Here is a 22,201-nt window from a genome sequence, read left to right on the forward strand (position 1 = left end):
AGGAGGAGAGGACTGCCAAGGGGCTGAGCAGCCTGGAATTCAGTTTTAAAATAAATTAGGATTAAGATATCTCCTAGATATCCCAGTAGAGATTTCCAACAGGCAGATATTTTAGATAATAGATTTCAAAGTAGAGATAAGGGATGAGAAGTACAAATATTTATTTCTTGTCATAGACTGTATATTGAAAGAGAATGATATAACTCCCAGCAAGATCTTGCACAGAACAGAGGAAAGGAAGGGTATAGCTTAGAAATATTTAACAACTAGAGATAGCATAAGGAAGGGCCCAACCTAAACCACTCTGAGTGAAGGTCAGAGGCAGAGAAGAAAAAACAGCAGCCAAATGTAGTGTCAGGGAAGGCAAAAAGGAGGGAGGGAGGGATCACTGAACTGAGGCAAATGCTATGGAGCGTTTTGAGTTAGAGAAGAAACAATCTGTCCAGTGAAAATGAATTAGTGTAGTATTAATTATGGTACTGAGGTAAAATGGAAATACTTTGATGACAATACACAAGGAAAACTCAAGCCCAGAAAGGAAAAATACTTATAACAATTGTCCTTGAGATAAAAAAAAATTCCATGGATGAGAGAGGCAATGTTTACCAGGATGAGATCTGAGACTCCAACTCTGTGGGAGGTCAAAAGTTTAATGAGGGGTCAAATTAGACAACTACTCTAGGAAGATGCTTTTAAGCAAACTAAAGGAAAGATATAATAAGTTATTGATGATGACATCTATTGGCATCTTTTTGTATCTCTGTCCCACTGTTAAGTGCTAGCAAATGCTCAATTATATTTAATAACAATAAAATTTCTTCTCTGTGTCTATGGTTTTGGCTATTTCAGTTATCATTCCTAGGTCTGCTATTACATTAATTCAGAATCAATAGAAAGAAAAGATAGATCACATTAAAAAATATTGTTGTTGTTCTTGATCAGTCACAAGACTGGGTGCTGTCTTTGGTCATTTTTGCTCAAGGCTAGTATTCTATCATTGGAGCCATAGCCGCTCTTGTGGCTTTTTGGTGATTAATTGGATATAAGAACCTGATGGATTTTCCTGCCTAGGATGGCTTTGAACTGCCATCCTTATATCTCAGACTCCTTAGTAGCTCCAATTACAGGTATGAGCTACTGGTATCCAGGCAGATCACAGTTTTAAAAGCTGTCAGTGTTTATGAGAATTGATCTTCAACATTTTCCTCTGATCTATGAAAAAATGACACTTCTCTCATATGCTACTCAGAGTTTAATAAGAGTTAGGTTATGCATTAGACCTGTTGGTAGTGATAATGGAAGTGTCAATTGTAACCCTGATCATTATAAAGTTGACTTAATTGTTCACAAATACTTTGTTGGAGAATATGCCCTGTCTCTACTTCCATCCTCAGCATAAGGTTAGGGTTTTGGTTTGCTTGTTTGCTTCATTGGTTTTGTAATTCGTTTTTTTTCATGTGTTGCTTCATGGTCACAAAATGATCTTTACATATTCTAAACAGAAAACAAAGGAAGGAATTTCTTTTAGCAGAGTACAAAACTTCCCTGTCACTCAAGTCTTTTAGTTCTTATAAATGTTAGAAGCTGCAAGATGATTGACCATAAAATAGTTGGTAAGAGGCTGTAGCTATGTCATGATTTATCCACAAAGACTAGTTGTAGTTCATCTCAGGAGTTGGGCATAATGACACTTTAAATATAATCATATTTTTTCATTAGCAAGGAAGAGACTATTGGACTGTTCATTGGACCAGTGATGCTGAATGATATACTTTATCCATTTGGCAATCCTGTGTCTCTACCAAAGCTTTTCCCCAAATGTATGTTTACATTGCACAAGCTACTTAAACTATATGTACCCTCTCACTGTCGATGACCTCTCCAACTTTCATATATTTGTTCAACTGTATGTTTTGAATAATTACTTATTTATTGTCAAAGTGATGTAGAGAGGGGTTACAGTTTCATATGTAAGGCAGTGGGTACATTTCTTGTACAATTTGTTATGTCCTCCCTCATTTCTCCACTCCCAGTCTCCCTTTCCCTCTCCCCATGAGTTGTTCATTTGGTTTACACCAAATGGTTTTGTAAGTATTGCTTTTGGAGTCATTTGTCTTCTTATTCTTTGTCTCCTTTGATCAGGATTTTTGGATGACGGTCATTTTAATCACAGCTAGTTATGGCTTTTCATAATTGATCAAATGAGTGAATAGGAATTTAGTATTCGGAATATGCAGCTGTATTATATAATTTGTAATAATATTAGAATGATATAAAAGCATAACTGAAATTATATTCTCACTTAGAGAAAGGGAAATGTATCATTGTCTGTAACATGCCCACATTAAGTCAAAACTCTCTTTGGTGACATAAATTAAGTTCTTTAGGCAATCAATGGTAAGCCTAACCATCAGCTGTCTGGAAGGATATTATTTGCCCATTTGCTTTATTCTGACTGGTTCTAACATGTAGGATGCCCTTTGTTAATACATCTCATGGTTGTAACTGAACTCCCTTCAAGTGACAGTACAGATGCAGTGTACTGATTCTAGTACAAGAAGTAGAAAGAATACATGACTCAATTAGAAGACAGTGGTTGATTTTTTTTTTGTTTCATGGGTAATACTTTTCCTCTACTACTCAATGTAATTCTATTACTAATTTTTTGGGTGAAAATTTCATATCCTAATTACTATAATCACTGATTTTGCCTGGATGTGGTCTGAAAGGAAAAATTTTCTATCAGTGATATTTCTTCGGCAATCAATAGTGCCTATAGAGTAAAAAGAAACTAGAGAAATTTCCTTTTAATTGATTATGGAGAGAATCTAAACTGGTTTTTTTTTGAATAGCATTTCCTTTGTATGACTACTTAAAGATAATAAAAATATTTTTAGAGACCTCTTCTTTTAGCCAACTTGGTTCCAATTTATTCCCTTTGTAATTTATGCCTTTACATTTTATTTGAGAAGGTATCCTACTCTTACTACACATAGTGTTAATTTAAATGTTCCTTAAGCTGTTTATCTTTCTGATCTAAGATATACATGTTATGTCCCTTCAATGGAACAGGGGTTCGTAATGACACAGCAAGGTCCTGTCATATATTGTTAGAGAAATTTGGAATACTCACACTGAATCTGGCCATTCTGTTAACTCTCTAACATTTGGTCTTTTGAAAAATGAGGGTGATGTTGTTTTGAGGTGTCATTGATGATATTGGTTTGAGGTGTTGGAATATGTGCCTGTGTGTCTTTGAATTAAATGAGTACTGCATTTCATAAATGGGCTGATATTATCATTAATGATATGAGCACCCCAGTAGACATGTAGAGAATGGATCACAGAGGAGCAACTTGAAGGAAAGAAGCCACAAGAAGAACCTCAAATCCATGTGTTTGAGAATCATCAGTAGTCTCTGTCGGTAGCAGAGAGATGGAGGAAGAGAGGATACAAGAACAATTTAGGATGTAAGGCACTCTACAGCCTACAGTTGACTGCTTTGACTCAGAGGATGAAACAGAGGGAGAAGCTTTGATATTGAAACATGAAGGAAAACTCTGATGCTTGATTGGTCTCACTTCTGCTTGAGACAGAACTCTAGCCAAGGCAAGCTGAGTAACAAATATGTCATTTAGGTTGTTATTTAAGAATCCTCAAAGCTCAGCTTCTTCCCAGAATAGCACTCACTTTGATTTCTAACACTATGATCCAGACTAAATGCTGAAAAGTGGTGGTTCTTTGAAAACTCACAGGAAAAGATTGGTTTTTCTATGACTTTTTTTCTTTCGATAGAGTATTGGTGAATACTGTACTTATATTATGAAATACCAATTACCTCTGTTTAAACTGTAGTAGGTTATGACGATAGGAAACCATGAAGAATATCTGTAAAATGACCCCTTACCACAAAAAAGATGCACCCTGACATCTGGGTAAGTTGAGACAGTCATCCGTGGCAAGATCAGTCTGACATTATTTATGCTCAAGAAATTTACTTATGCTCCACAATTTTTCTTTCATATGTAGCATAGAGAATAACTGGTGGGGTGTGTGATCATAACACCTTTTCTGAGTTATAATTTCTAGTTAAGAAACCTGGGAGAACTTTTTTAGTGATAGTGGAAATCACACAGAATCATGCTGGAGAAAGTAGGGATTTAAAAAAAAAAACTGGATTCAAGCGATGTTTATGTATGTTCTTATGCATACCTTTATTCCTTTGTCTATATACAAAATACAGCAATAATTTTCTGATTATTAGGTTCGATCTTTGAGGATGGGAGAATATTTTTACCCCAATATATTGCAGCAGTATTTCAAGGACTCAGTAAATGACTCTGTGTGAAGCAATGGATAGTGGATGCTGTGTACCCGGGAAGAGCAGTGTATAGGAGCAGTTGGTGCTGTGGGCAGGAGTCGCATGGGGTGCTTCTCAGCAGGGAGAGAGACAACAGTAGGCCTTGAAGGCAGACAAAGAGTCCATACCTGTGGTTGTTTACAAAAGGCAAAGAGTACCAAGGAGGAGCCATCATTAGTATGGGGAAAAGCATCATTAAGTGATTCCAGCAAAATAAAAGAGAACAGAATATACAATTGCCAAAATGCTAGGCTTTGAAATCCAACTACAATTGAAACAATTCATGCAAGGAGATCAGAGATAAAATTTGAATCTCTGCCATCCATCACAATGCCTGCTACATATAGTACAGATTTGGTAAACGTGATGTAGAAACCCATTTATTTATGTCATATGAACAAAAAGGGAGCAGGAAGGTATTCTGTAGCTCTAAGAAAGGAATTGATGAAAAGATATGAAGCCAGGCTGGGAAGGAAAGTCCTATGAGACTTTTCTCTTATCTCCTATAAACTACCAAAAAGTCGGAAATGGAGTTTTAGCTCATGTGGTAGAGAAGTCTCCTTGAGCAAAACAAGCTCAGGGACAGTCTTTAGGTCGTGAATTCCAACCCCTGGACTGGCACACATACAAAAGTACTAAATGGTGATTATGCTGGCTTGAAGTCAGAAATTCTATCTGGATTTATGTACTGGCTTTTTGACCACATGACCCAGACAGTTATTTGTGTTTTTTGGACTCTTGGATTTTTGTTAAATAGATATGAAAATGCTGACCCACCATAGCTATAGAGATTGGAAGTAAATTTAGGCAGGGCATCTTGCACATTGTTCCTATGTTTTACCCCTTCATACTTTTATTACATTATTCTAAAGCCAGAATGAATGTGTTATGTCTTCCTGGCTAATACCAACCTGGTTTTGCAAATGACTCAAGGTTGCCTGAATAGGTTGAACCAGTAGAATCACCATCCCAGTCCTTGAGTGGTATAGGCTCAAGGTCCCTCCAAGTGGTGGTGAGAAAGCCCGCCTTAATGACACGTACCCTTTATTCTACCTTTGCACCTGTTCTTGGTATGTCTTGTTCCTTCAGTGTTTCTGGAATGGGATTCTACTGGACTTCCTCAAGGAAGTCTTTAGCATGCAGCCTCTCACTAGAGCTTCACCACCTCCAATGTCCTATCTTCCTCCATTGCTTTATTTCGTCTACAACTCTGAAACCTATTTAAGATTTGAAATTGTACCAACTTGAGTGCTTATTGCATTTTTTATACTAGATTGTAATCTCTATGAGCCCAAGATCCAGAGTCTTTTCTTTACCATGGTTTACCTAACACTGGGTACAGTGACCAGAACATGGGAGATGCTCAAATACTGACAAAAGGGAATGAATGTGATTTCTCTCCTATACTCTTACAGATCAAAGTAGTGGGAATGTTGGCCATAGTCCCCAAAATGTGGCTTATATTATTCATTCATTTAAAGGAATTTAATGAACTGTACTGTGGTTTGATTGTTTGTTCCTTCAAACCCATCAATCACATTGTTCTGCTCTGGCTAGGATGATAAGTTTGTTGACCCCAGGACAAGATTACAATCATCTTTATGATCCAGTGCCCATAACTGTATTCAGCAGAACATATAGAATTGATAAGTGTTCTTTGCAGATTCTAAGGCATAACCATATTTAATAATTGAATAAGAAGTACTAGATGAGCTTTATTCCAGGCAATATAAGCATTGTAGTGAAAGCTCAAAGCAATGGTTTCATGGAGATGAAGTAAACATTGCAATGTCCATTGTAAATTTAGAGAGGAAGGTGATGATTCATTGAAGAGTTTGTAGAATTAGTGAGGGTACATAAGACATCTTTCCATGGATGAGATAAAACAGAAAACAGAATGTCAACTATGAGGACAATGATGATGAACAATCATGATCTCGACCAGGGAAGAAGTTTTTCCAAGTTTTTCATTTCATTATAAATGGGCCAATGGCATTCTTTCTGATAGAAGCATAGAATTCCATTGTAGTATATGTACCACATTTTCTTGATCCATTCATGCACTGAGGGGCAACTGGGTGGGTTCCATATTTTAGTGATGGTAAATTGTGCTGTGATGAACATAGTTGTGCTTGTGCTGGGAGTTTTAGTATGGTCTTGCTTGTAATTCTTTGGGTAAATGCCCAAAAGTGGGATTGCTGGGTCATACAGGAGTTCTATGTTAGGCCTACTAAGTGAAGTGAGCCAGACCCAAAGAAACATAGTCTCTATGGTGCCCTTTATTGGTAATAATTAGAACATGTCTAGGATAGTCCTAACAGAATATCACAATAGTTCAATAGCTATGTACATGTGAACATACAAGATGATGCTAGGTGAAATTAACTCCAAGTTATGGAAATAAGTGGTTTATCATTATTGTCGTTATTTTCAACATACCATGTGAAATTATGCCTTTTTCTTTTTTTATTTCTTTCCCATGGATTTACCCCATTATGTCACTGTAATTGATTTTGGTACCTTGAATATTTTATATATGTTTATCAAAACTAGGGAAGGGAAGGAGAATATCAAAATGGAGAGACAAAAGGTAAAAGGGGAACCAATGCAACAGCAATACTTATAAAACAATATGTCATAAACCAACTGTACAACTCAGGGGTGGGGAGTGAACTGGGATAGGGGAAGGTGGGAGAAAATGAAGGAGGAGGTGAGAAGTTTCATAAGAAATGTACTCACTGCCTTCCGTATGAAACTGTAACCCCTCTGTACATCATTTTGATAATAAATAAATAAATTTTAAAAATGCTAATTTGAGTTAAAAGCTGAGATCTAGCTAGCACCAGTATAAAGGCAATCTTCTATTGCTGGTGATATCAGCCAGCAAGAGCCCTATGGAAAGAAAACTTTGCTTGTTTAACCACCACATCTTCTTATAAAACTTCCCGATTTTAAATATTGATTTTAAAAGCGTCATATTTTGGCAGTAACTGTATTTTGAGGTAATTTTTTAGAGATGGTTATTTCATTTAAAGATAATAAAATTTCCAGAATTTATTAGATTTTTCTTTCCAACGAAGGTCTTTCATTAGTTCTAGTTGTCAACTCACTATAGCAACTCAACAAAACAGAAGCTAACAATTTAAAGAATGAACTGATACTAAGCTTGTCGTTTACTTTCATTTGGAATGACTATTTGGCAAGATGGAGAGTAGGTTTTAACTAGTCTGTCATTAAGTCATTTTAATGATACAGTTAAGATAAGTCACAATAAAAGAAGAGCCTTTACTCTTTAAAAGCTACAAATCACTGAAGTGAACCAACGAGTTTAAAAATACTCATGCTTGATTGAATGCCATTACTTTGTACACTACTTCAAGATAATAAAAATATATTAAAAATTAAATAAAATCAAGTTCAAATCTACACATAATCACAGCTCCTAGGAATTTGTTAATGTTTAGAGGAGAAGTATATTAATCAGAGAGGCTGTAAAGTAGCTGACCAAATAATCAAATTTCCTTTGCCTCTTAACTTCAGGGGCACTAGATTAGAGAGTAATGAAAAGCCTTCCTGACATAATTTACTTCCTTATGGCTTTGATTTTTTCCCTCCAAATTGCAGCTTTTCTGTAGACCAGGCATCTGTAGATGTCATGCCTAATCATGTTTTTTCTTTTAGAACTAAAATCTATAATTTCAGAATGAATCTGGAGGAAACTCAGGCTTTCACAAACCTCTTGTGGATGAGACTTTATCTCTCATTAGATGATGTCGCCAGAGGCTTGATGGATAGACACATCCAGTTGGCTTGGGATTTATTTTTGGATGATCTTGAAGGGACCCAGATTTTCATGGGAAATCATTTAAGCTTCTTGAAATAAAACAGCCTCACATATGCTCCTTGTATTCTTTCCTTTTGAAAATTATTTTTGACATTTCATAAGTACTGCTATGCTTGCTCATCTGTGAACTTTAGATAACAATAATACATACATAATTATAAATAAAACATACATGTTTATAAATAATATATGTATAATTATAAAAGTACAAGAATTAGAACATGTGGAGGGAGAAGTTTGTGACAGAGATGAATATAAGTGAAGTATTATATATATACATATGTATGTACGCATGTATATATACATACATACATACACAATAGAGTTATGTTCATATATAACATAATGAAGCTCAGAACAGTCAAAAGAAGAAGAGAGGAAGGGTTAAGGAAAAATAATTTATACAACGTGAAAGTGCTTAAACCACAGTATATGCATGTTTTGCAATGATCTCAGTGAATCCGATAGGCTAATAAAAATTTTGGACTATAGTAAACAATGCTGCAATGAAAATAGTTGTGCTGCTAGCTTTAGTGTGGCCTTGTTTGTGGTCTATTTGGTAAATGCCCAGGGGTAGAATTGCTCAGTCATAGAGAAGCTCTATTGTTAGTCTCTTTTCCAGAGTGGTTGACCAAGTTTACTTTCCAACCAACAATGTAGTAGAGTTATTTTTTGACAACATTTCAGCCAGCATCTTTTATTGTTTGTTTGCTTGATAATGTCCATTCTAACTGGGGTGAGGTAGAATCTTAATGTTGCCAGAGATGTTGAAGATTTCTTCATATGTCTATTGGCTAGTTTTACTTCTACTGAGAAGTCTTTCTTTAAGTCTTTAGCCCATTTATTAACTGGGTTGTTGTTTCTATGAGGGCTTATTTTGAGGGAGTTAATTTTTTTAGTTCTAAATACATTTTATATATGAGGCCTTTGTGTGATACATACTGATAAAGTATTCTACTAATCTGTGGATTTTTGCCATAGCCAAGATATAGGATCCACCCAAATGCTTCTCCATAGATGAATGGATCAAGAAAATGTGGTATATATACACACAATGAAATTCCACTCTTCCATCAGAATGAATGATACTGCACCATTCATGAAGAAATGGAAAGACTTGGGAAACTTTTATTATTCTAAGTAAGCTAATCCTAAAAATATAGGTTGCCTCATTTATGGTAACTAAAATGTCTGTATAAATCTGCAAGTAAACATACAAAAAATACACATGGACGTGATAAATTATACAGGTTTCTAGACATTCACACATTAAGACCAAAGGAGGATATTCTTAGGAGGGGATCACAAAGGCTCAATAGCATTGTGCATATGACCATATAAAATTATATTTATCAAAATGAACTTCAGGAAATGGAAACAATAGGTTTAGTTTTTCCTTTGTTGCTGTTTTTGTTTTCTGTACATTTCATCTTGTTTGTAAGGTTATCTGTTTTGGTGGGACAAAGGGTGAACAAATTCACCAGTGATACATACTAGACACCATGTTAAAAGTGAACTATATAACTTCTGGGTGGGGATTGGAGGGAAAAACTTGGAGAAAGCAAAGGAAGGGTGACAATGTTCAAAAAGATATGTACTCATTACCTGACTTATATAACTACCTCTTATGACATCACTTTTATAATAACAAAAAAGTTGAAAAAATTACAAATTTTATGTATTTTGAGTATAATTATCAATATCATTCCTTCCATCATTCTCCCCATCTCTTCTTTTCCACCCAACTCCTCAAGTTACCAGATTCCTTTTTCACATATGTACATTGGCTGTACTGAATGCATTCATGTACCCTTCCTGTGTCCAATTGTCTATTGCCCCCACAATCCACCACTCATACCAATACATTGATACTGATGCTAGCAAGAGGAGTCGTCTTGTTTTCCTTCCTTGTAAAAGGTCCTAGGTAACAGGAAGCAACTGAGCGTTTTTAGTAGAGAACTTTGGAGTTTTTCTGAGTTCTCCCATAGGCCCTGTGCCCTCTTCCTGCCCAGATAACTATGATTTCAGAGTAGAGTTGACATCAGTATTGTACTAATGTAATGTTTATGGAGTTTCTTTTCTGGAGCAGACATTGTGATAGAAATTGAGAATGTAAAGAAGTAAGCAAGCCTGATGCAACTTATGTAGAGGCAATAGTCAGCACATGAACAAACACAAAGCAATTAAGAAAAATGATTCTGGTTTAGAGTGAAGACTATGAGTAGCAGAGACTAATTGAGAGTATGTAAGGAGTTGGCTTGGCTTTAAAGAGGTTGTTCAGGGCTGGGAATGTGGCTTAGTGGCAGAGTGCTTGCCTACCATGCATGAGGCCCTGGGTTCAATTCCTCAGTACCACATAAACAAACAAACAAACAAACAAACAAACAATAAAGAGGTTGTTCAGGTAGGGCTTCTCTGAGGATATGATGCTAAGCCCAGGAAAGAGACATGGAAGCCATTAAGTAGAGATATGGAGGGAGAAAATTCTAGGCAGAGGAAGGAGTTTGGAGTGAATGAGTAGTTTATAGAAGTTTGCTAGGCTGGTAGGGAAGAGAAAGAGTAGATAAAGTTGGGGATGGCTCAGTCCTTTTCACGGTTGGTAAAAGACTTTGGAGCTTTTTTCTAAATTTTATGAGAAACCATTCCATTTCCATAATAGGTTGTTCTCTTTTGTATTTCCCAGTCATAAAATATTTAAGTGGTCCCTTTATCTTTTTATTTCCTGTCTCCTGATGACTTTGGAACACTTAACCCAAATCACACAGAACACTGCCTACCAGCAAGCTGGATATCTGTCTACAACACACACACACACACACACACACACACACACACACACACACACACACATTTGGTATAGAAAAGAATGCAAGAAAACCCAGCATGCAGATTTGGAAAATAGAATCTGATATAACGCAATTGACTTTAGTGGGTTATCTATTCTCAGTGGTCAGTTCTTAATGTCTTGGGTCAACCTAATTAGCAAATAACTATTATCTGAATCCTCAGGACTCTCAGTTCCGTAAACTGCGTGTAACACACAATGTTCACCTTGTTTCTGCATGCTGTGTAAGTTCACGGTGCTTATTTTCTTGCCTTCAGAGACAATAGAGAGAAACTGAGTAGTGCTTTTTTTTTAACCCAACATATTACTCCAGTGAGATCCCAGTTTTTATCTAAATGAAGCTCAGTGATTACTTCAGATTGTTGGACTGGACTAGATTGAAAGAAGGTATGTTGTACAAGAAGGAATTACCCACTAGGAATGGAACTCGATGGAAACATTGGGACAGGACTCCTTCAAGAATTAGTATCTAAACAAAGACCTGAACATGGGTGAGCAGTAGCGAGGCCCTGACAGGGCTTTCTCACTCCTGGAGAAGCATGGAATAAAGGAAGACTAAGCTAGCCAGAGCTGAGGGAAGGAGAGAAGGACTGGCATTCTGGAGAGATTATAGACCTTTACAGAAAAAAGTTATGCGGGGAGAGATAATTGTTTAGTCCCCCTGTTCATCTATGACAAATCAGAGACATGGAAGTAATAGGAATTCTACCTTCTCTGGAAATTCCATGTGTACTTTATGTTGCTTATTTGAGCAATTGTGATGTTGTGGAACGTATATAGGGCCTCAAAAAGCTAGACAAGCATTCCACTGCTGTTGGACATCTCCAGCCTTGAGTCTATTTCTTTCTTAATGCAGAGACTTTGGAGGAAAGTTGGGGGGAACTTAATTTAAGATCTTGTATTTTTTTAATTAATTTTTTATTACTATCTTTAAGTAGGTATACAAAGGAGTTGCCACTTAACAAAGCAGTTCATAAATACAATAAATCTTGATCAATGTCACCCCTTTCCAGAGTCTCACCCATTCCTCCCTCCCCACTCTTCTTTCAACATTCTCACCAATGCCTCTCTACCCACCCCTTCCTTCTTCTTACTTTTGTATTCTTGTACATTGTATTCTTGTCTGTGTTTTGCTTCTTCTTTTCTTCATTTGTTAACTTCTTTTCTCTTGGCCCCATCTCATCCCATTTGAGTACCTGTTTTCCTGATGTTTTGTTTTGCTAAACTTTGATTTTGGCTTTTCTGATTTGAACTATTTGAGATATCTCTTGAATCCATTGTATTTCAGCATACTGTATTTCATTTGTATGCCCTCACATACCACCCAATGTCTTTACTTATGAGTTTGTAAACTAAACTAGTTTCCACATATAAGGCAAAACATGCATTCTTTCCCTGTCTTGGTCTAACTTCTTGTTTACTAGGCAAGAAGACTTTCACTGAAATAACTCCCAAAAGGCACACAGTTAATGCGGGACTTTTATTTCTTTTTCTTTCTTTCTTTTCTTTTTTTGGTCAGTACTCAATTCATACTATGGATGCCATTAAAACATAGTTTATATTTTAGAAAGTTTTCTTGACCTTTCCTTTGTTGTTCTTTCTCTCTTTGTTTCCATTATGTCAGTTGCATTTAACAGTCTTTTCTTTCCATTGCATTGGGTTGGGGAATTACAAACATTTTATTGTTATCTACTAAGAGTGCTTTCCACTATAGAGAAATGTTTCTTCATCATAAATATTTTCAATCCTGTTTATGTAGTCCAGGGAAGAGGGTGTTGAGGATTGGAAAAACAGTAACACATCAACCTTACTGATTATTTTACAGTATAAATTATTAAAGGTCTCAAAAGCAATTCATCCTAGAGTACAGCTAAAGAAATATGTGTTTCACAGTTTAAAAATAAACCCTATTTATAAGTAAAAGGGTTACTTTTGCAATTGTGAACAAAAAACATGTTTAATAATGTTCATGGTGGTGCTGTCAATCATCATGAAGATGAAGAATACTTTAGCATCTGCCAAAAGAGTGGAGGAAGGGATTGTGGTACATTAGCCACTGCAAGAAACCACAGTATTTTTCTCCCAAACTACACAAAAATATTAGGTTCAGAATGTTGTAAGCATACTTTTATTTTTTTAACAGAAAGGTAACATACTCCAAATAACTCTACAGTGTTATTTAAGGATATATACATTATTGATAAATAATGCAAGCTTGGTGAACATATTGATGATATATTGAAAGGATATGCAGATAGCTTAATAGTACCTATTAGAATTTTGTCCCTAAATTGAGAGGTAGGTACAGATATTCTTTATTTGTGTCTACTGTATTTGGTAGACTAGCTGCATTATTTGTGTGACATTTGTAGGTATATTCTAAAAAAAAAGAAAATATCATAAATGCATACAACATAGAAAATACTGTCAATAGTTTAAGTTCCTAAGTAAAAACCTTCTACATAGAGAAGTTAAAGTTAATAATAGTTGAACTTTGCAAACCTATTTAAGCCAGGAATGCTAGCTGATGTTTCTTGACTTGACCAATGCATAGATTTATTCATAATATTGGAGAGATAAGATAATGATCAGGGACATAGTCCTGAAGTTGTTTCTAAATGAAAATTCAAAAGTAGCATCTCTCTAGCATTAATATATACTATATTCCATGTTTAGTAGTTTATTCTCGTACAGTGAAGTAACTAACCCAGTGGTTCTCAATGTTGGGGTTGAGAATGGTCCCTAGAGGTGGCATAGAAATATCTTTCTCACAGTTATAACTCAGGGTAATGTTATGCATGACAAATATGGGGAGTGATCAGGTTTGCTGCCAACACATCCTAGAATTCTCAGAATAGGCCCCCGTAACAAAGAATAATTCAGTCAAAAGTGTCTACACTTCTGAGCCTGAGAAATCCATCTCTTTACTGCAGCAGTAAGTAGGTTTAGAGAAGAAGCAGATTTAGAGAATGCATGTTCTCTGGCAAAAATATTTCAGTTTGATTCCATTGTTTTGGCCCTTAACATTTATTATAGATTGCTAGAATTTAAAAAGGTATTTTATGGCATACAAGTTTGATAAGCCAGACTTTAAAAATATATGCCAACTAGCTCATAAGGAAAGCGAAAATTAGCATGTATGGAATTATCAACTGTGCAAAGCACTCTGTTAAACACTATCATGTCCATTAAAAGTGATTATTATAGGATATGAAAATACCCGTTTTCCAGAATGAAAGGCAGAGGTCCTGAGTGATGTAATAACATATTCAAGTACATACTGTAAAATGGATGAGAAAGTATTTGAATCATGGTGTGGAGCCTTTTTCATGTGATTCTGTGCTCTTTTCATGAGGTACAGCTACAGAGAGGAATGAAAGCATTTTCTTCCTGTTAATTTTCTTTTGTGGTATTGAGATTTGAACTTAAGACCTTGTGCTTTCTCAGTGGGCACTCTATCACTTGAACCATGTCTCCAGCCCTATGTTATGATGGTTACCTGAGGTTGGATTTGGGACCTCAGATGTTTGCTTAGCTTTTTCACTTAAGGATGATGCTCTATAACTTCATCGTGGTTATTTTAGAAATGGAGCCTAGCAAAGTTTTCTGCCTTGGCCAGTCTTGAATGAATGACCATCCTCTGGCTGTCATCCCACTGAGCAGCTAGGATTATAGATATGAACCAATGGCACGTGGTTACTGTTTATGTTTAATACAAAGTCCTTATGGAAGTGTGATGTAAGAAGTACAGGTATACCAGATGCCCAAAGTTGTAGAATTCCCAGGGTCTTCTCTGCTTCACAAATTATTGTCATAGTTCCTTGAGGTTCAAGATAACAAGCAAAAGTCTGGAGTAAATTAATTCTCTATTTTGTCCCATTTCTTATCAAATGGAAGAACATATTTTGATGAGATTAGGCTCTAAAATTAATCACTAAAATAAAAATAAAATGTGTTTTTTGAAATGTTTAGTTAAATTAAAGAATGAGATTTTTGAAAATTATGGCCATGCATAAAACCATTGGGATGTAGACAGTATAGTGTTATGAAATTTATTACTCAATGGGGATACATTGGTGATTCAATAGTTTTTTTTTCTCCATTAAAACAATAAATTGCATTTCTCATTATGGACTATTATCTCTCCCTCTGTTGATTTTTTAAGGTTTTTATAATTTACTCTATATTAATAAATGAGTTTAATAATGTCCTTAAGCCTCCTAGCACTCCCCCTACTTTTCATGGGACTATTAAAAAAATCAGTGCCTGCAGGCTTCTTAAACTGATCTACATAGCCAATTATGTTTGAGCTTTCAAAGGGCAATTAATATAAGAGTGACAATATTCAGTCCTGTCTGCACTCAACTTACTGGTAGCAAAATTAGTATTGCTATGAAAATGATATTTTCCATGTGGTTAATATTATTGCTGTATCACTGTAATTTCTTTTTTCCTTGAGATGAACTTGAGGTTCCATTGCTTATTTTATTATGCTTAGGTCTGGTCTTTGTGGAGGAAAAAGAAATATTCTTACATGACCTGCGTTGTCTGTATCACTACATTCTTCACTTATGTGGGGAAGTGTGTGGATTCCCAAGGAATCTAGCAATGAACCCTCTTCCCAAGTGTATTATATTTAACCATACTGAATGTGTCCCTGTGTTACAGATACAATGATATGTTAGATATAATGAATTTTACTTCTTTTTCCCCTGACCTGTATTAGTTGTTGGCAGTAGTGACTGCCCTAAAAAATCATTACCTTTTTTACTTGGGAACTATCTTCTGCCATTTGGCTTAGCCAGTAGAGATGATAGACAAATGAAAAATTGACATCCCTCACCCCAATTTATGCTTCCTATGCTCTACAATGATGCTTTGCAAGTGATTTTCTAAATTCTATGTGAACTCAATTTTCTGGGTTTCTCCAAATCTAGTCATTTCCTGTATGTAGTTGAAATCTCAACAATTGCCCTTCTATTAAGCCATGATTTTCTTGTTGCTTTTCGGTATGGAACTATAGCAAAATACCCAAGGATAGATCCATTAGAAATAAAGATGTTTATTCGACTTACAATTCTGGTATCTTGAAGGCTCAACAACATGACCCCAGCACCATGGCAAGGAGCCCCTTGGCTGTGTCACATGGTAGAGGTGAATGAAGGGAAATGGCTGTGTGCATAAAATGGAGATGCCATGTGGCATGGCAGGAAGTTATTCAGGAAAAATGTCAAGCTAGTTTATAACAAGAACATAGTCTGGAGAGAGAAGCGTTAGTTCCACTTAAATATGTAATCACCAGTCACATTCCTTAAACTTCCACTAGCAGTCAGCATCACCAAACTTTGAACACTTGCTGATGGACATATGCAAATTATAATTGAACCCTAGTACTTTCCAATCTAGCCTTTTCCATACCCTCTAACCCTCAACCAAATCCTTCTTTCTATTTTCTCCAGACAGCTTTGTACTTGATCTTTTACTTCTGGCCCACCTCTCCACATTATCTTCCCCCATTCTCCAGCTCATACCCCTGATGATCCAGTGGTCTCTCAGGGATCTTCAGCACCTGCTGCTCCATAACCTGTGACTTGAAACTTCTTTCCTTCACTCTCCCATCTCTGTCTTCTTGTTCTCTTCAACTCCAATGGGATGCAGTTTTCCCAGAATGACTTTCTGTAAATATTCTGTCATGTCAGAGTTCCCTATCTTCCTTTTTCATATCATTTTCTTCTCGGATAGTACAACTAATTTACAAATGTATATTTGTATTGTTTCCTTGTTTTATTCAATGTTATATTGCAAGTGCAGTAAAGACTCAACTTTTTATGCTTAGTCTATTTCAAGATGTTTGGCATCATTTTTCTTTATAACTTAGCAAAGCATAAACACCTGTGGAATGGGTAAGTGCATGATGATAGTGGAATCAGTAGGAGAACAGAAGGGCCCTGTATTCATGAAGCTGCAGCCACAGAACAGAAATAGCAACCCCAGTCACCATTTCTTTGAATTCCTTCCCTCTTTGCTTAGATTTCCCAGAACTCTTCTCCAAGACCCATTCCTCCTCCAGGTTCCTGTTAGAGCATATATTTATCAAATCTTTCAAAAGTTTTATGTAATAGATTTGTTGACTTAGAAATGAGTCAGACACAAATTTTAACTTCCTCCCAAAAGCCTGTTGATGATTGATTCTATTAAGTTTCAAGTGTATCTGTGGCTAATAGAATCTGAGGCATTTATTAAGATTTTTATGGTGCTTTTTGGGCAGATCAGTGGGTGGAGGAAGGAAGACAAGGAACTATGTTGAATATAGGATTGTTCTAAAACGAGTTAACTTACGTTGCTCAATTGTAGTCATGAGTCTTTTCAGTGACCCTTTCTATGGAAACAGGTGTGTTGAGACAATAATGGATCCAGTTCAAATGATTCAAATATATGTAGCAATATAATTCATTTGTTACAGCTGCTGGTAAGTATAAATTTATTATTCCAATAATAGCAATAAATAATAATAATTCTAATAGCAGCAATTTTCTAATTGTTATAAAACTGGGCATTGCAAGAAAGTAGAATAAAATTGTCCATAATGCCAGCCAGTACTTTACATTTTGAGCACAAACTTTATCTATTTAATGTTTATTTCTAGTACCTGCTCTATATAATATGGCTCATGAGAAGGACACAATGAATGTTGTTGAATAAACAACCAATATATTGACTGGATCAATATTCAACATGTTCCCCTTTATATGAGGCCCATATAGGGTGAAAATATAATTCAATGCATTACTTGTCCAGGATTTAATAACAATAACATAGTCAACTAAAAGTGGCTCTGCTTTTCATTATTCTCTTCTCAGCAATTTTAAACAGTGTTGTGATAAAATAATCTGTCCCTAACCACTTCAAACCTAGTACTCTTCAGGTTAAGAGCATGCTGTGTATGTTAAATGTCATCCTGAGCTTTTAAAGTAGCACTTTATCATAAGCTCTTTCCAGCTGGCAACTTTTATAACTTCTGATGAAATCACTTGGCAATATAGCTCAATAACTTTGGAAATATTCCTGATCTCTGAATCTCTTTTTTGGAATTCTACCTTAAAGTGCTGTGAAATGCACATGAATAGTATGGAAAATAATGTTAATTGAAACACTGTATATTACAGCCAAAGTATAGACATAGCCTAAATGTTGAACTTCAGAGAAATGGACATTTAAATGATGGGACATTCAAACATGGATTACTGTACAATCATTAAAATGACATTTGTGCATGTATATTAAATGATGCACAGAAAATTCAGTATTTTTGAGGTAGATATGAATCTGAAGTACATCCTAATGGATCAGAAGTATGATCAATGGAACCTGTGCATTGTAGATGATAACAAATGGGAACGGTGCAAGAAATATTGTATATTTTCTTTAAGGAGAGAAGAGCAATGGATAAATTCTTGAAAAGTATAGATCCTAGGGTAACATTATTTGTGGTATTCCTGAGAACTAAATTTGGGATCCGAAATCAAGCTTGAACTGCACAATACAACATACATATTATGTAGATATTGTATTTACAGAAAAATTTCAAAATGACTTATAAGGAATAAAATGTAGTGAGTGGGTCAAAGGTGCTAAGTTCCTGTTCTCAGTCTCTTGCCTGTCTGGGAGACTCATCTCACAGAAGCTAAGGGAATTTCAGTATGAAGTGTCAAGCCATCCCTGGGTTCTCCTCTAAGGAACCTAGGCAGGGAGGATCTATTTTACTTGGATAAAGTGTCTGCAAAGGTGGTGCTCACTCATCCAGGGCATGAATAGAGCAATCAAATTAGCAGAGCAGGTCCAGAATTCTCAATGGGTTTCTATCAGCTTTCTCCATTAGGACATGCTGGTTATCTATTTACATGATTGCTTTCCATTTGGAGTGTCTCAGATCTTTCTAATGCTTTCTCATATTCACTTACCCAAAAGTCCTATTAACAAGTTTCTTTAATGGTTAATAGTCTAAACTTAAATTTACGTAAATGATAAAAAATTGCTGTGTTTTCACATTGAAAATTTCTGCTGCTGATGTTTTCATCATTCTTAAAGGCTCTTGCTGTTGGAAAACAATCAAAAGGATCAATGACCAAATATGTTCTAATCATGTTCTAATTTCTGGGACAAAATAATGATTTATATACTCCTGATCTCAAAATAACTATAAGACTATATTTGCAGGTCCTGGGGCTTGAACTCAGGACCTGAGCACTGTCTCTGAACTTCTTTTTGTTCAAGGGTAGCACTCTACCACTGGAGCTATATCACCACTTCTGGCTTTTTCTTTTTATGTGGTACTGAGCAATCAAACCCAGGGCTTCATGCATGCTAGGTAAGCACTCTACCACTAAGCCATATTCCCAGTCCTTATGAGACTCTTTTTTATTTTTAATTGGGTGCTGGTGGCTTATAATCCTTACTACTTAGGAGGCAAGATCTGAGGATCACAGTTCAAAAGCCAGCCTGGAAAGGAAAATCTGCAAGACTCTTATATCAAACTAACCACCAGAAAACTGGAGCAATAAAGCTCAGGGACAGCACTCGTGTCCTGAGTTCAAGCCCTATGATCCACGAAGAAAAATAATTATTTTATCATTAAGAAGTTGTACAAAGGAGTTGCCAGTCAACAAAGCAGCTCATGATTACAATGAATCTTGTTCATCCCTTTTATCATTCTCTCATCCCTCCCAATTCTACCCCTTTCCTCAGTTTTCTTAATTTTGTAGGATGTGCATTGAATATTATGCCTACAATTTCCTATGTTTCTTCTCTTCACTCATAAAACTATTTTTAACTTTTTATACTGAAGCATGTGCCCTCATAATTATTTATAAATGAATTAAAGTAATACTGAATTGTGACTAGGATAAGATTTTGAATTTGTTTATGTTATATAAATTTATTTACTCTTTGAGCAAGGAACAAAACTCTTTAAGAAATAAGAATGTTTGACATTTGGACTGGAAGAAAGTGAAGTTGAAGATCTCTTTGCCAATTAAAATGGTATGTAAATTAGAGTCTTTTAAAGACATGCCATTCTTTGGCTGTACTAGCAACATTTTTGAGACTTTAAAATTATACTAAAAACAAAAGAAAAAACAAACTCTCTTCTTATTCTTAAATACCTATTTTTCCCTATGGTAAATACATTTGGTGTCCTTTGTCAGGAATTTAAATATCCTCTTAAACATGAAATGTGGCCAAAGGTATATTGTTTCATTATTTTTAAAGTCAAGCAGACATTTAAAGCCTTTCTATAAAATTTTACACAAAAACCTCACAGAAAAGAAATTGAATTGTTAGGGGGGAAAAAAGGTAAGAGAAAGGGGACAATCTAATTTATATTTACCTATATCACAGGTAGAATATAAACACATTTGAGCATGTTAGTTTCATGATTAAGTATTTCAGTGGCTCACTTTTATACTTTATAAATCGAATCCAAAATATTTAATCTGGTCATGACTCATTCCTAGCAAAGCTCACTCTTGTTATTCTCTGCCGAACTTCGTCCCTTTCTCTGCTATGGTTTCGAAAGCCATGTGACCAGATGAAAGGCCTTAGGAAAGTGGTCGCCTCCTGAGGAATCTACCCCCGTTAGAGGATCAGTCTTCTGATGAGATAGATTCCCAGTTTGATGACATTATTGGGAGGTGGTAGAAATCAGGACGTGGGGTCTACCTGGAGAAAGCAAGCCACTATTTTACAAGGCTGTTATCTTTGTCTGGAGTCCTTTTTCTGTGCTCTCTCTCTGCCCCATTAAAAGGAGTTGAGCCATGTAGCTCTGCCATATGTTTTCCCATGATGCTTTGCCTCACCATGATCCACAAGCAATGGAGCCAAATGACCACGGACCGAAATTGTGAAACTACAAGCCGGAATAAATCCTTTCTCTTTTATTTTTCTCAGATATTTTGTCACAGAGATGAATGATAATTAAAACACTCCCATGCTTCCAACAAGTCAGATCTTTCACATGACAAAAAGGCCAGGGCGCTTCCTATCCCCCAGGTTTATTAATTGCAAACACCAGTCTCTTCCGCTGGAGCCCCATCTGCCAAAACTTATATGTTTATATGTACAGATGTACATTTCTTAAAGACGGGAATAGTTTCTGAGAAACGCATTGCTAGGTGATGACACCATGGTGCTGACATCGGAATATACTATTTTAAGTAATATTTCCATATAACTTAGTATTATGAAACTCACAATCTATAATACATTATTCTTGTTGATTGGGTTAAATGCCTGTCCTCACCCTGAGGGTGTAAATTCTAAGAGGGTTGTTCAGTCCATATGGACACTTCTTTTAAATCTGCATTTGAAGTGCCTGGCAAATAGTGAACCCTCCTAGGAAAATGTGAGAAAATGATAAACTCTGTTGCACAGTTGAGTTAGGAAGAAGAGCAAGGACAATGTACAGAAAGGGCTTAGCTCAGATTAGAGAAAACAGATTTATTTAAAGATGTTTGTGAGCCAGAAACTGGCAAAATGTCATGGGTGATCACTTTGAGAATGTCTGCATGACGCAGGAGGGCACACTGGAATTCAACAGCAGCAAGCCAAGCATTGTCATAGAAGTTACAAACCATGTCAAGCTGAGCTGTGTTGCACATTGCTGGACCATTACCAATTGGAGGAACATAACAGAAGTGGCTTGGGGTTCCCTATATGAAGGCAGATGTCACAGGGCACTTTTTCTAACTTGCTCCTTTTCATTCTAAGAACTTTCCTCTTGACTCTCATCATTACTGCTATTACTTACTTGATTCTCACTAGCCTAATGAAATCCAAAAGATTTCAATAATTACTTCGTATCTGCGCCAAGCCCTGTTCTAAGGGCTTTATATGTATGAATGTATTTAATTCTTATAGTTATCTTATGAAAGTGGACTCATTATCATTCCTAATATTGCAAACTAGAGAGATTTCCCTGGTTACAGAGCTAATAACTGGCAGGGCTGCAGTTTGAATGTAGACAGTGTAACTTGTGAGTCGTTTATTTCTGTGACTACATTGTGCTAATGAAGTTCTTCTCCAGGCACTTTTCCTGCTAACAGTACTAGTGAATCCATGTTCCATCTGCCATTCAACAGTGTTCTCTTCTGTCCAT

General features: G+C 35.9%; 1 protein-coding gene and 1 long non-coding RNA gene across 4 annotated transcripts in view; both read left to right on the plus strand.

The window, feature by feature from the left end:
* Kcnip4 (potassium voltage-gated channel interacting protein 4) overlaps nucleotides 1–22,201 on the plus strand; it is an 857,080-nt gene that overhangs the window by 19,965 nt on the left and 814,914 nt on the right. The window lies entirely within an intron of this gene.
* The window catches only part of LOC125364865, a 29,361-nt gene continuing 21,714 nt past the window's right edge, over nucleotides 14,555–22,201 (plus strand). The window contains exon 1 of the long non-coding RNA XR_007213581.1: nucleotides 14,555–16,247. This is a non-coding gene — a long non-coding RNA (uncharacterized LOC125364865). The remainder of the gene's footprint in view (nucleotides 16,248–22,201) is intronic.

Source organism: Perognathus longimembris, chromosome 16, assembly GCF_023159225.1.
Source record: "Perognathus longimembris pacificus isolate PPM17 chromosome 16, ASM2315922v1, whole genome shotgun sequence".
Classification (NCBI taxonomy): domain Eukaryota; kingdom Metazoa; phylum Chordata; class Mammalia; order Rodentia; family Heteromyidae; genus Perognathus; species Perognathus longimembris.